Raw genomic sequence first — 12,032 nt, 5'->3', positions numbered from 1 at the left:
CACTTCTGTACAATCGCACATTTCGTGACAAGGTTACCCAGGCGTTCTCTCGTTCTGCCTGAGGGTGGCAGAATGTGCTAAGCTTGTGAAGTGCGCGGAAGCCTCAAGCTCTTAGGAGAGGCCGATTTGCGGTTGTGGCCTGGCCCTGCGGCCATCCAACACAAGCCGCCGCCCACTTAAGCAGAGAATACCTCATATTTACTTTATGTCATCAAACCCGTATTACGCAAAGAGCCATATAAGGAAGACAACCCTAATCCGGAATATTGAAACCGGTATTTCCTTTTGAATAAGAACAGTCATTTCCAGATGGCTGTTAGGATTTAGGTTGTCTTTCAACGTGAAAGCATCGCACAGCCCAGTGTGTCAGAATGCAACAACTCAACAGTAGTTTGTCGCGGAAACCTGGCAGGTTTTTCCAATGATTTTCCTCGAGATCAAAAACAATAATCTGTCGCATTTTCTACTCATGCCTCGAGTAATTTACCGAATAAACGTTCAAATACTAACTGCACGTGGTAAATTAGGCAACCTGTCTCAAAGACCCACTTCGTTATTAGTGCCTTCTTGACGTTCAAAAAATTGAAATTAGAGACGTAGGTCATATTATTTGCGAATATTTTCTTGGTTGAAGCCTGATTACACCTTGTTGGTGATGTCTGGGAACTAACACATTTAAAAGCACGTTTTGTGTTGCCTTTGTTGAACCTCGGAGCACCAAGATGCGCCTGAACGTCATTCCTATTCTAGCCTCAGCCATACAGCAACAACAACTGTACACATATTTTATTGTCTGGTCTGCCCAGACGAGAAAACCGTGGGCCCAAAAGTAAGATAGGCGAGAGAAAGTGAGGGGGTAAAACACTTTCAGTGCTCCATTCTTGTTTATTTATGGAAAGAGAAAACGTCCTTAGGTGTAATCCAACTCCTGCTACTTCAGCACTACTTCTGCATCTCACAGTAGGCGTACGTACCCGCCACCAACATAACTTGAAGGGGTCTGCTTTTACTCCTCCTAGGGGAGCACGCTTTCTAATTCGTCTGGATAAAGCAAGGCAACTTGGACAAGGATTGAAAATATAAATGGTGTGATTAAAATCTTGAATAATATAAACGTCTGCAAGTTTAAGAATAACAAATGTAATGGCATTGGCATTGCAACTTCTGCACAGAAAATAATCTACAGCAAGTCATACTATGTCGACCACCTAATAATAGGCTAACACGTACACTGAATATTTTTTTTCCAATGTACTCTCGAAACTAAAGGGGTCTATGGAGATAAATCTCTAATGTATGTGACACAAACACATAACCCACATAGGGATAATAAACATTGTGTCGGGGAATGTATGAAAGCATACTTAGCAGACAGACAAATTACGAGCCGTTGTTTGTTGGGGCCATTAATGTTTGACACAACCTCGGATAAATGGGTAATCACAACAATTTTCAGACCTCGTTTGCGACAGTTCACTCTCTTGACTACAGGTTTTTAGAAACAATACCATCTAGTTCAAAAGACATTGTAAGCATCATTTTTCCCACACTCAGTTTACGTTACAGTGAGAAATAAAGATCACAACATCTAAATCACACTACTTACCTCTTCACCTGAATTCCACAATAACCTTCGTAATTATATATGTGTCTCTGTGTGCGTAATGACAAAAGTCCTATGGGTGCAGTGAATATCATCAGTGGAGTGACAAAAAGAACGACTGGACTGAATCACAGAGTAGCCTGTTTCAAATACTCAGGCTCATCAAAGAGTAGCAAGTCACAATGAATGGAACCGACTTCGCAGAGGTGGCAGCAGTAGGAAGAGAAAGAGGACACACTTAATGGATTAATAAACTCCACTGACAATTCTGTGACAGCTCTTTACAATTATGTCACTGCAGCCCAATCACCTAAAAATCACCATGGCCAATCTTTCGTTGTATTGCCAGGGAATCTGTACATTTAATTCCTTGTATTATATATTTTTTAATTCTGGAACTGAACTGATATTATCACAGATTTGACCGGTTGAGATAAAAATCTACCTTACCAGTTCTGAAAGATCAATGCAGATTTTGGCCATTTTATTCTGATGATCAGTGGTCAGTTAAACACCACTATAGTGGGCACACCGTCTGTATATTGCCCTCTTTCCCTTAATTTGTAGCCAAAATTTGATTTGAGGCACATTGGCTACTAAATTGTTCCAATATCCAGTTTCTTACTAATGGACAATTTCACCTTTTTGTGGTCTGAGAGTGTACAGGATTTCATTTTTAAGTCTGGCTTCAGAACACAGCAGTCTGAGGTGAACAATCACTATGCTCCCTGAACTGTACACCCTTGTAACAGCCTGTGTTACTGTAGGCATATGCCACTAACTCTCGGATCCTAACACAATAAATTAAATCCACTAAAGAAATTAACTGTGATGAGAAAAATAAAGTTTGTTAGTTGTTTTGCCTGTTGGATAGTCATCACCTGGGCTGTTTCATTGACACTAGCAGTTTTGCGGTTCTTTTGTTCCCAAAGTTTGTTATTGATTTCCCATCTTTCTTATCTTACTTCTTCTTCAACATCATGGACGGATGATGCAAGAATCTCCCCTGTTAGGGTTGCTCCCTTCAAGGACTTGCCACTTGTTAGAAATGGTGTCTTTGGTTGACAGTCAGGTTACCCTCTGTTCAAGCAAGGACCCTCACTCCAGTTGTGGTAAAAGAGAATCACCCTCAGCTAACCCCTGCTTATGCCCTTGGTAGCTTGGCAGAGCAGTAGGCTTAACTTCAGAGTGCTAGGTGTAAAGTATTTGTACCAACACACACAGTCATTTAATGAAATAACTACAAAATGACACCACACAGGTTTAGAAAAATAGGAAATATTTATTTAAACAAAACAAGAACAAAATGACAAAAATCCACAATACACAAGTCATCAATTAAAAAGCAAAAGAGTCTTTATGTAGCTTAAAACACACACTAACACTGTTAGCGTGAAAATGTACCTTGGGTGCGTTACAAGTAACCCCGCTCGGGCGAGTGTGTATCAAAAGGGCTTGCGATGCGTCGATTTCACTCACTCACAAGACCTTGCGTTGTTTCTCCTTTCGTCTGGTCAGGGTGCGTTGTTTCTTCTCTCCGCAGGAGAGCGATGCGTCGATCCAGTCAGCACTCTCAGGTCCAGGCAGGCATTGCATTGTTTCTATACACCCAGCAGTACTTGCATCGGAAATCCAGCCGCACGATGATTCAAAAACAATGCAGCGGCAATTTCGATCTCCGAGTCTCCGTCAGCGATGCTGTGCGTCGTTTCTCCAGCTCCATGCGTCGGTTCTTCAGTCGCGTTTCCAACGAGCATCGAATTTCAGCTGCAGAGCCGGCGGTCCGTTGTTTCTTCAGCCGCAGATCAGAGTTGCGTCGATCTTTTCCCCGCGCAGCACTCTGTGCGTGGATTTCTCACTCTTGGGCTGCCAGCTTCTCCTTTCAGGGTCCCAGGAACTGGATGGGCACCACAGGGCAGAGTAGGAGTCTCTCCAGAGACTCCAGGTGCTGGCAGAGCTAAGTCTTTGCTGTCCCTGAGACTTCAAACCACAGGAGGCAAGCTAGAAATCAAGCCTTTGGAGATCCTCACAAGATGGAAGGCACACAAAGTCCAGTCTTTGCCCTCTTACACTAGCAGAAGCGACAACTGCAGGATAGCTCCACAAAGCACAGGCAGGGCAGCTCTTCTTTCTCCAGGCAGAGGTTCCTCTTGTTTCCAGAAGTGTTCGAAAGTCTGTGGTTTTGGGTGCCCTTCTTACACCCATTTTGCCCTTTGAAGTAGGCTTATTTCAAAGTAAAGTCTCTTTTGAATGTGAAATCCTGCCTTGCCCAGGCCAGGCCCAGACACTCACCAGGGGGTTGGAGACTGCATTGTGTGAGGACAGGCACAGCCCCTTCAGGTGTCAGTGATCACTCCTCCCCTCCCTCCTAGTACAGATGGCTCATCAGGAAATGCAGACTACACACCAGCTCCCGTTGTGTCACTGTCTAGTGTGAGGTGCAACCAGCCCAACTGTCAAACTGACCCAGACAGGGAATCCACAAAAAGGCAGAGTCACAGAAATGGTATAAGTAAGAAAATGCCCATTTTCTAAAAGTGGCATTTTCAAACACACAATCTTAAAATTAACTTTACTAAAAGATGCATTTTTTAATTGTGAGCCCAGAGACCCCAAACTCCACATGTCCATCCTCTCCCAAAGGGAATCTACACTTTAATCAGATTTAAAGGTAGCCCCCATGTTATCCTATGAGAGGGACAGGTCTTGCAACAATGAAAAACAAATTTAGCAATATTTCACTATCAGGACATATAAAACACATTACTATATGTCCTAACTTAACCATACACTATACCCTGCCCTTGGGGCTTCCTAGGGGGTGCCTTACATGTAAGAAAAGGGAAGGTTTAGGCCTGGCAAGTGGATACACTTGCCAAGTCAAATTTACAGTTAAAACTGCACACACAGACACTGCAATGGCTGGCCTGAGACATTATTACAGAGCTACTTATGTGGGTGGCACAACCAGTGCTGCAGGCCCACTAGTAGCATTTGATTTATAGGCCCTGGCACCTCTAGTGAACTTTACTAGGGACTTACTAGTGAATCAAATATGCCAATCATGGATAAGCTAATTACATACACATTTTGTAAAGGAGCACTTGCACTTTAACACTGGTAAGTAGTGGTAAAGTGCCCAGAGTAACAAAAACAGCAAAATCAGAGTCCAGCACACATCAACAACCTGGGGAACAGAGGCAAAAAGTTAAGGGAGGCCACGCCAAGGATGAAAATTCTAACACGTGTCCCCCCAGGTGAAAGTGGGGAGCAACTACCCAACCTCATGGGAGTTCTCATCACTAAGGCAGAAGAACCTGGACAGACCATCAGCATTAGCATTTTCTGTACCAGGACGGTGTTCCACCGTAAAGTCCATCCCCTGTAGCGAAATGGACCACCTCAACAGTTTTGGATTCTCACCCCTCATCTGCATTAACCGTTTGAGGGGCCTGTGGTTGATCTGAACTCAGAAGTGAGTCCTAAACAAGTAGGGTCTTAGCTTCTTCAGTGCCCAGACCACAGCAAACGCTTCACGTTCTATGGCACTCCACCTACGTTCCATAGGTAGTAACCTCCTGCTAACAAAGGCTATGGGTTGATCTAGGCCCTCTTCATTAAGCTGTGAGAGTACTGCTCCAATACCATGCTCTGAGGCATCTGTTTGCACAACAGACTCCTTGGAGTAGTCAGGTGCCTTCAGCATAGGTGCTGTGCACAAGGCAGCCTTCAGGTCATCAAAAGCGTTCTGGCAAGCCTCTGTCCAGATCACATTTCTGGGTTGCTTCTTAGAAGTCAACTCAGTTAAGGGGGTAACAATGGTACCATACCCCCTAACAAGCCTCCTGTAGTATCCTGTGAGACCTAAAAAGGCTCTCACTTCAGTCTGGGTCTTGGGAGGCCCCCAAGCCAGAATTGTGTCAATCTTAGGCTGTAGGGGTGCCACCTGGCCACTCCCCACCTGGTATCCTAAGTACACCACAGAACCCTGCCCTATTTAGCACTTGCTCGCCTTAATAGTGAGGTCTGCCTTCTGCAGGGCCTCTAACACTCTCCAGAGGTGTTGCAGGTGTTCCTCCCATGTGGAACTCAACACAGCAATGTCATCCAGGTAGGCGGCACTGAACTCATCCAGTCCTGCCAACACCTGGTTGACCAACCTCTGAAAGGTGGCAGGGGCATTCTTCATCCCAAATGGCATGACTTTAAATTGAAAGTGTCCATCTGGGGTAAAGAATGCTGCCTCTTTTTGGCACCAACATTTAAGGCAATCTGCCAGTACCCACATGTTAAATCAAACGTACTGAGGTACTTGGCAGCTCCCAACTGGTCAATGAGCTCATCAGCTCGGGGGATGGGGTGTGCGTCAGTCTTACTGACAGCATTCAGTACCCAGTAGTCCACACAGAACCTAAGTTCTGGAGTGGCACCAGGTGCAGCAGCCTTTGGGACCAGTCCCATTGGGCTGGCCCAAGGACTGCTGGAATGCTCAATAACCCCTAGGGTAAGCATTTTGGATACCTCATCCTTAATGCATGCCCTGACCCTGTCAGTCACCCTGTAAACCTTCTGTTTGATGGGTGTACTGTCCCCAGTGTCCACATCATGTGTGCACAAGTGTGTGACACCTGGGATCAGGGAAAACAGTGAGGAAAACTTTCCCAACACATGGCGACAGTCACCTTGCTGCTCCTCAGTCGGGGGGGGGGGAGAGGATCACTCCCTCCACTGACCCATTTATTCTCCCGCAGACAGAAGGTCAGGAAGAGGTTTGCTCTCTTCCTCTACCCCATCATCTGTTGCACAGAGCATGGACAGTTCAGTCCACTCAAAGTGATGTTTGAGGGGGTTGACATACAGGACCCTTAAAGGATTCCTTGGAGACCGCAAGTCCACCAGGTAGGTGACTTCACTCTTGCGCTCCACCACCTCAAATGGCTCAGTCCACTTATCTTGGAGCGCTCTAGGCTCCACTGGTGCCATCACCCACACTTTTTGTGCAGGTTGAAACTGAACCAGAGTGAATTTCTGGTCAAGTTTCCTTGGGGAACCCCATGCGGGTAAAACCCCCCATCAAAGCACGACCCGCCACAGGGGAAGTGATTGATCTCAAAGGAATGGCTTCTATGTACCGGGTGGCATGGTCCACCAAGACCAGGATAAACCTGTTGCCCATGGCTGTCTTGGGATCCAGAGGCCCCACAATGTCAATGCCTACCCTCTCAAAGGGAGTTCTGACAACAGCCAAAGGTTGGAGGGGAGCCTTACATTTCCTCTCACTCTTGCCATTTGCCTGGTAAGTCTGACAAGACATGCAATGTGTGTCTGAGTGCCTTGCATTAGGGGCCAGTAAAAGTGGGTGACAAGCCTTTCAAAGTTCTTGTCCTGCCCCAAATGTCAAGCTAAAGGCACATCATGAGCCAACCCCAGTAGGAAGGCCCTGAAGCATTGGGGTACCACCAGCACATGGTCTGACCCAGGCTCAGGAACCTTAGGCTCGCTATACCGGAGGTCATCCTCCCAATAGATCAGGTGTGATCCTGGCTCCTTGCCTGCTGCCGCAACCCCTCCAAAGTAGGGCATGACTTCTGTGCTGAACAGAATGCTTCCCTGGTGGGCCCCCCCTCCTGCTGCCAATGCAACAGCTCAGGGACCTCCCCCAGTTCAGCCACCTGTTCCCCTGTAGGCTCCGGGGTGTCACCCTCAGGTTCCGCCTCCTCCTGGACCATGGGAACTTCTGGGGCCGGTTTCCCATGCCCCCAGCCCTTCCTCTTCTTGGCGGTCACCTGGGCCACTGTTTCAGGCTCCAGGGGCTCTTGATTACCCTGACAGGCTGCCATTGACCAGGTGGATACGCATACCCACCCAGGCAGACCCAACATCTCCAAGTGAGACCTGTGTTCCACCTCCTTCCAAGGGGAATCCTCCAGGTGATTGCCTAGCAAATAATCAACAGGCACGGTTGGACTCACAGCTACCTTCAAGGAACCTGAGAACCCCCCCCCCCCATTCAAAGGGAACTTGCACCACTCTGCACAGGTGGTCTGAGTTGTCCACTGCAACTACTTGGTTAAGTACCCGGGAATCTATCTGCTCTTCAGACACCAGCTGACTCTTCACTATAGTCACGCTTGCTCCTGTGTCTCTCAGAGCCTCCACCCTCTGTCCATTAATGGTCACCCACTGCCTGTACTTCTTAGAGTTTTCAGGCACTAGGGTTCTCTGGACCATCTCACTGTCCTCTAGTGAGACAAGGGTAATCTCAGCTGGTTCTCACCCACCTGAAACCAACTCCTCCCCAAGCGCTACACTGGCCAAACCCTGGGACGGCGCCCCAGTGGGTGCCGGTGTACTTTTGGGGCATTTGGGGTCTCCCCTCACATGACCCACCTGGTCACATGCATAGCACTTACGTGGGGGACCACCTGTCACTGGCTTCCCGTTGGACAACCATGGCTTCTTCTCACTGGGGGGCTCGGAATCCTTACCCTGGGAATCAGTTTGGGGGCCTTTAGAGAACTCCCCCTGTTTAACCTTACCCCCCCTTTCTTCTGAGAGGGACCCTGCCCACCCTTGGCGTGGTCTCCCCCATACCTCTTTTGGACCCTGATGCTCTCCCAGCGGTCCGCTTCCTGCGTACGCTTCCTGGGGTCTGTCAGCTTGCTGTCAATTAGGTGCTGGGGCAGCTCTGGAAAACATAAACTATACAAGTGCTCCCAAGCAATCAGATTGTAAAGCCCCTCATACGTAGTTACCTTACTACCCTTCACCCAACCATCCAGTGACCTGAAATAAGAATCAACACATTCTAACTATGTTTGGGTTTCCTTCTTCTTGTAGGACCTAAACATTATCCTTGTACTGCTCAGGGGTAAGACCATACCTTGTAAGGAAGGCATCCTGCATGCTAGAGTAGGTGAGATTCTGAACATCCCCTAAGGCTGTCAGTGTATCCTTCCCCTCTACCTCAAAGTGCTTCCACAGACCCGCCCCTCAATGAGCTTCAGGGACCAGATTCATGTGGAGAGCAGACTCATACCCATTGAACCACAAGTATATGTCATCCTGCCTCATATAATCCTTCACAAGATCTTTAGGAATGTGCACACTCCTTTCAGGCTGCCACCATCCCTACTAGACTGGCTCCTCTGATTCAGCTCTCTCAAGCTACGCTCACGAGCCAACAAAATCCTTTTCTCTTCTAGGTCCATCCTCATTTTCTCCAACTCCCTCTGGTGCTCCCTCTCTGCCTGTCTGTCCTGCAATTCTTCAGGGGTCAGACCCTTAGATGAGACACTGCTACCTGCCCTGGAGACCCTCTCCCTGGACATAACAGGCCCACCCACAATACCATTTTATATGGACTGCCCTTCCTGCTCCTCATCCTCCTCATCCTCTGTGTGCCCTTCAGTGCTCTTGGCTGTCACCCAGACCCTCAGAGCCTTTTGCAGCGCCTCTTTCTTTGATGAGCTCTTAATGGGACAGTCAAAACGTTTACAGAACTGCTTTAGCTGAGCATTGGTATAGCTATCCAATTTCCCCAGGTCAAAAGCAGCTCCAACTGATGCATCTTCAGATTGGGACATGATGAAAAGTCAACAGAAGTGCAAAGTTCCAAAAAGTAGAAAAAGTTCCCAAATGAAGTTCAGAAGTCAATCAAAGATTACTACAAAAATGGATGTAGGGAAAAATCCAAAGATCACCAAACAAGTAGTATGTGGTCACATAGTGGTCTGCACTCAAAACAGTAGTGTAGATTTAATTGCTGTATGTCAAGTACAAATACAAGTCCAAATCCCAACTGCTGATCACCAATGTTAGAAATGGGGTCTTTGGTTGACAGTCATGTTACCCCCTGTTCAAGCAAGGACCCTCACTCCAGTCAGGGTAAAAGAGAATCACCCTCAGCTAACCCTTGCTTTCCCCCTTGGTAGCTTTGCAGGGCAGTAGGCTTAACCTCAGAGTGCTAGGTGTAAAGTGTTTGTACCAACACACACAGTAACTTAATGAAATCACTATAAAATGACACCACACAGGTTTAGAACAATAGGAAATATTTATCTAAACAAAACAAGATCAAAACAACGAAAATCCACAATACACAAGTCAAGTTATCAATTAAAAAGCAAAAAGAGTCTTTATGTCATTTAAAACACACACTAACACTGTTAGCGTGAAAATGTACCTTGGGTGCTTCAAAAATAACCCCGCACGGGCAAGTGTGCGTCAAAAAGGGCTTGCGATGCGTCGATTTCACTCACAAGCAAGACCTTGCATCGTTTCTCCTTTCGTCGGGTCAGGACACGTTGTTTTTTCTCTCTGCAGGAGAGCGATGCATCGATTCAGTCAGCACTCTCGGGTCCAGGCAGGTCTTGCGTTGTTTTTACATGCCCAGCGGTACTTGCGTTGGAAGTCCAGCCGCACGATGATTCCAAAACCACGCACTGCGGATTTCGATCTCCGAATCGCCGTCAGCGATGCCGCAAGTCATTTCTCCAGCTCGGTGTGTCGATTCTTCAGACGCGTTTCCGGCGAGCGTCAAATTTCAGCCACAGAGCCTGCGGCGCATCGCTTCTTCAGCCGCAGATCGGAGTTGCGTCGATCTTTTCCCTGCACGGAGCTCGGTGCGTGTATTTCTCACTCTTGGGCTACCAGCTTCTCCTTTCAGGGTCCCAGGTGCTGGATGGGCACCACAGGGCAGAGTAGAAGTCTCTCAAGAGACTCCAGGCGCTGGCAGAGAGAAGTCTTTTTTGTCCCTAAGACTTCAAACAACAGGAGGCAAGCTCTAAATCAAGCCCTTGGAGATCTTCACAAGATGGAAGGCACACAAAGTCCAGTCTTTGCCCTCTCACTCTGGCAGAAGCAGCAACTGCAGGATAGCTCCACAAAGCACAGTCACAGGCAGGGCAGCTGTTCTTACTCAGCTCTTCTCCAGACAGAGGCTCCTCTTGTTTCCAGAAGTGTTCTAAAGTCTATGGTTTTGGGTGCCCTTCTTATACCCAATTTCTCATTTGAAGTAGGCCTACTTCAAAGTAAAGTCTCTTATATATGTGAAATCCTGCCTTGCCCAAGCCAGGCCCCAGACAGTCACCAGGGGGTTGGAGACTGCATTGTGTGAGGGCAGGCACAGCCCTTTCATGTGCAAGTGACCACTCCTCCCCTCCCTCCTAGCACAGATGGCTCATCAGGAAATGCAGACTACACCCCAGCTCCCTTTGTGTCACTGTCTAGTGTGAGGTGCAACCAGCCCAACTGTCAAACTGACCCAGACAGGAAATCCACAAACAGGCAGAGTCACAGAAATAGTATAAGTAAGAACATGCCCATTTTCTAAAAACGGCATTTTCAAACACACAATCTTAACATCAACTTTACTAAAAGATGGATTTTTAAATTGTGAGCTCAGAGACCCCAAACTCCACATGTCCATCCACTCCCAAAGGGAATCTACCCTTTAATCATATTTAAAGCCCCCAGGTTAATCTATGAGAGGGACAGGCCTTGCAACAGTGAAAAACAAATTTAGCAATATTTCACTGTCAGGACATATAAAACACATTACTATATGTCCTACCTTAACCATACACTGCACCCTGCCCTTGGGGCTACCTAGGGCCTACCTTAAGGGTGCCCTACATGTATGAAAAGGGACAGTTTAGGCCTGGCAAGTGGGTACATTTGCCAAGTCGAATTTACAGTTAAAACTGCAGACACTGCAATGACAGGCCTGAGACATGATTACAGATCTACTAATGTGGGTGGCACAACCAGTGCTGCAGGCCCACTAGCAGCATTTGATTTACAGGCCCTGGCACCTCTACTGCACTTTACTAGGGACTGTCTAGTGAATCAAATATGCCAATCATGGATAAGCCAATTACATACACATTTTGTATAGGAACACTTGACCTTTAGCGATGGTTAGCAGTGGTAAAGTTCCCAGAGTAACACAAACAGCAAAATCAGAGTCCAGCACACATCAACAACCTGGGGAACAGAGGCAAAAAGTTAAGGGAGACCATGCCAAGGATAAATAGTCTAACACCGCTTATATATCTATTTCTAGGGACCCCATTTCTTAGGGACAATGCATTTCCTGGATCAAATTTTGTGGAGCTAATGTATTTTTAAATGAAATAAAATTAAGGATTGTGACCTGCACCTACTTTTCGATCGTGACTCCCAAGTGGGATTTACATATCAGTACGTTGTTGGTTTTGGGTGCAAAATTAACCTCTCTTTGCCCTTTATTCTTATTCACTGATCTTGCTCCCCTGAGTCTGACATTTGACTTCATCTCAGTCTCTTTAAAACACTAATTATGTGGTCCACAATTTATCTCCCCCAAAAGCTTGAAAATTTAACCTGGAATGGTGAGCCAAGGTTCTTCAATACTTGCACAGGAGTGTAGGGGTGTAGGCTAAAAGTT

The 12,032-nt window shown here is 46.9% G+C and overlaps 1 protein-coding gene across 1 annotated transcript in view; it reads right to left on the bottom strand.

The window, feature by feature from the left end:
* The window catches only part of CXCL14 (C-X-C motif chemokine ligand 14), a 37,664-nt gene extending 37,550 nt beyond the window's left edge, over nt 1–114 (bottom strand). The window contains exon 1 of the mRNA XM_069199230.1: nt 1–114. This exon is cut by the window's left edge and continues 738 nt beyond it. The gene's annotated coding sequence lies outside the window, so the exon portion shown is untranslated.
* Nucleotides 115–12,032: the final 11,918 nt, after the last annotated feature.

Source organism: Pleurodeles waltl, chromosome 7 (assembly GCF_031143425.1).
Source record: "Pleurodeles waltl isolate 20211129_DDA chromosome 7, aPleWal1.hap1.20221129, whole genome shotgun sequence".
Classification (NCBI taxonomy): domain Eukaryota; kingdom Metazoa; phylum Chordata; class Amphibia; order Caudata; family Salamandridae; genus Pleurodeles; species Pleurodeles waltl.
Note: the sequence above shows the minus strand (reverse complement) of the source record. Positions and strands in the feature narration are given on the sequence as shown.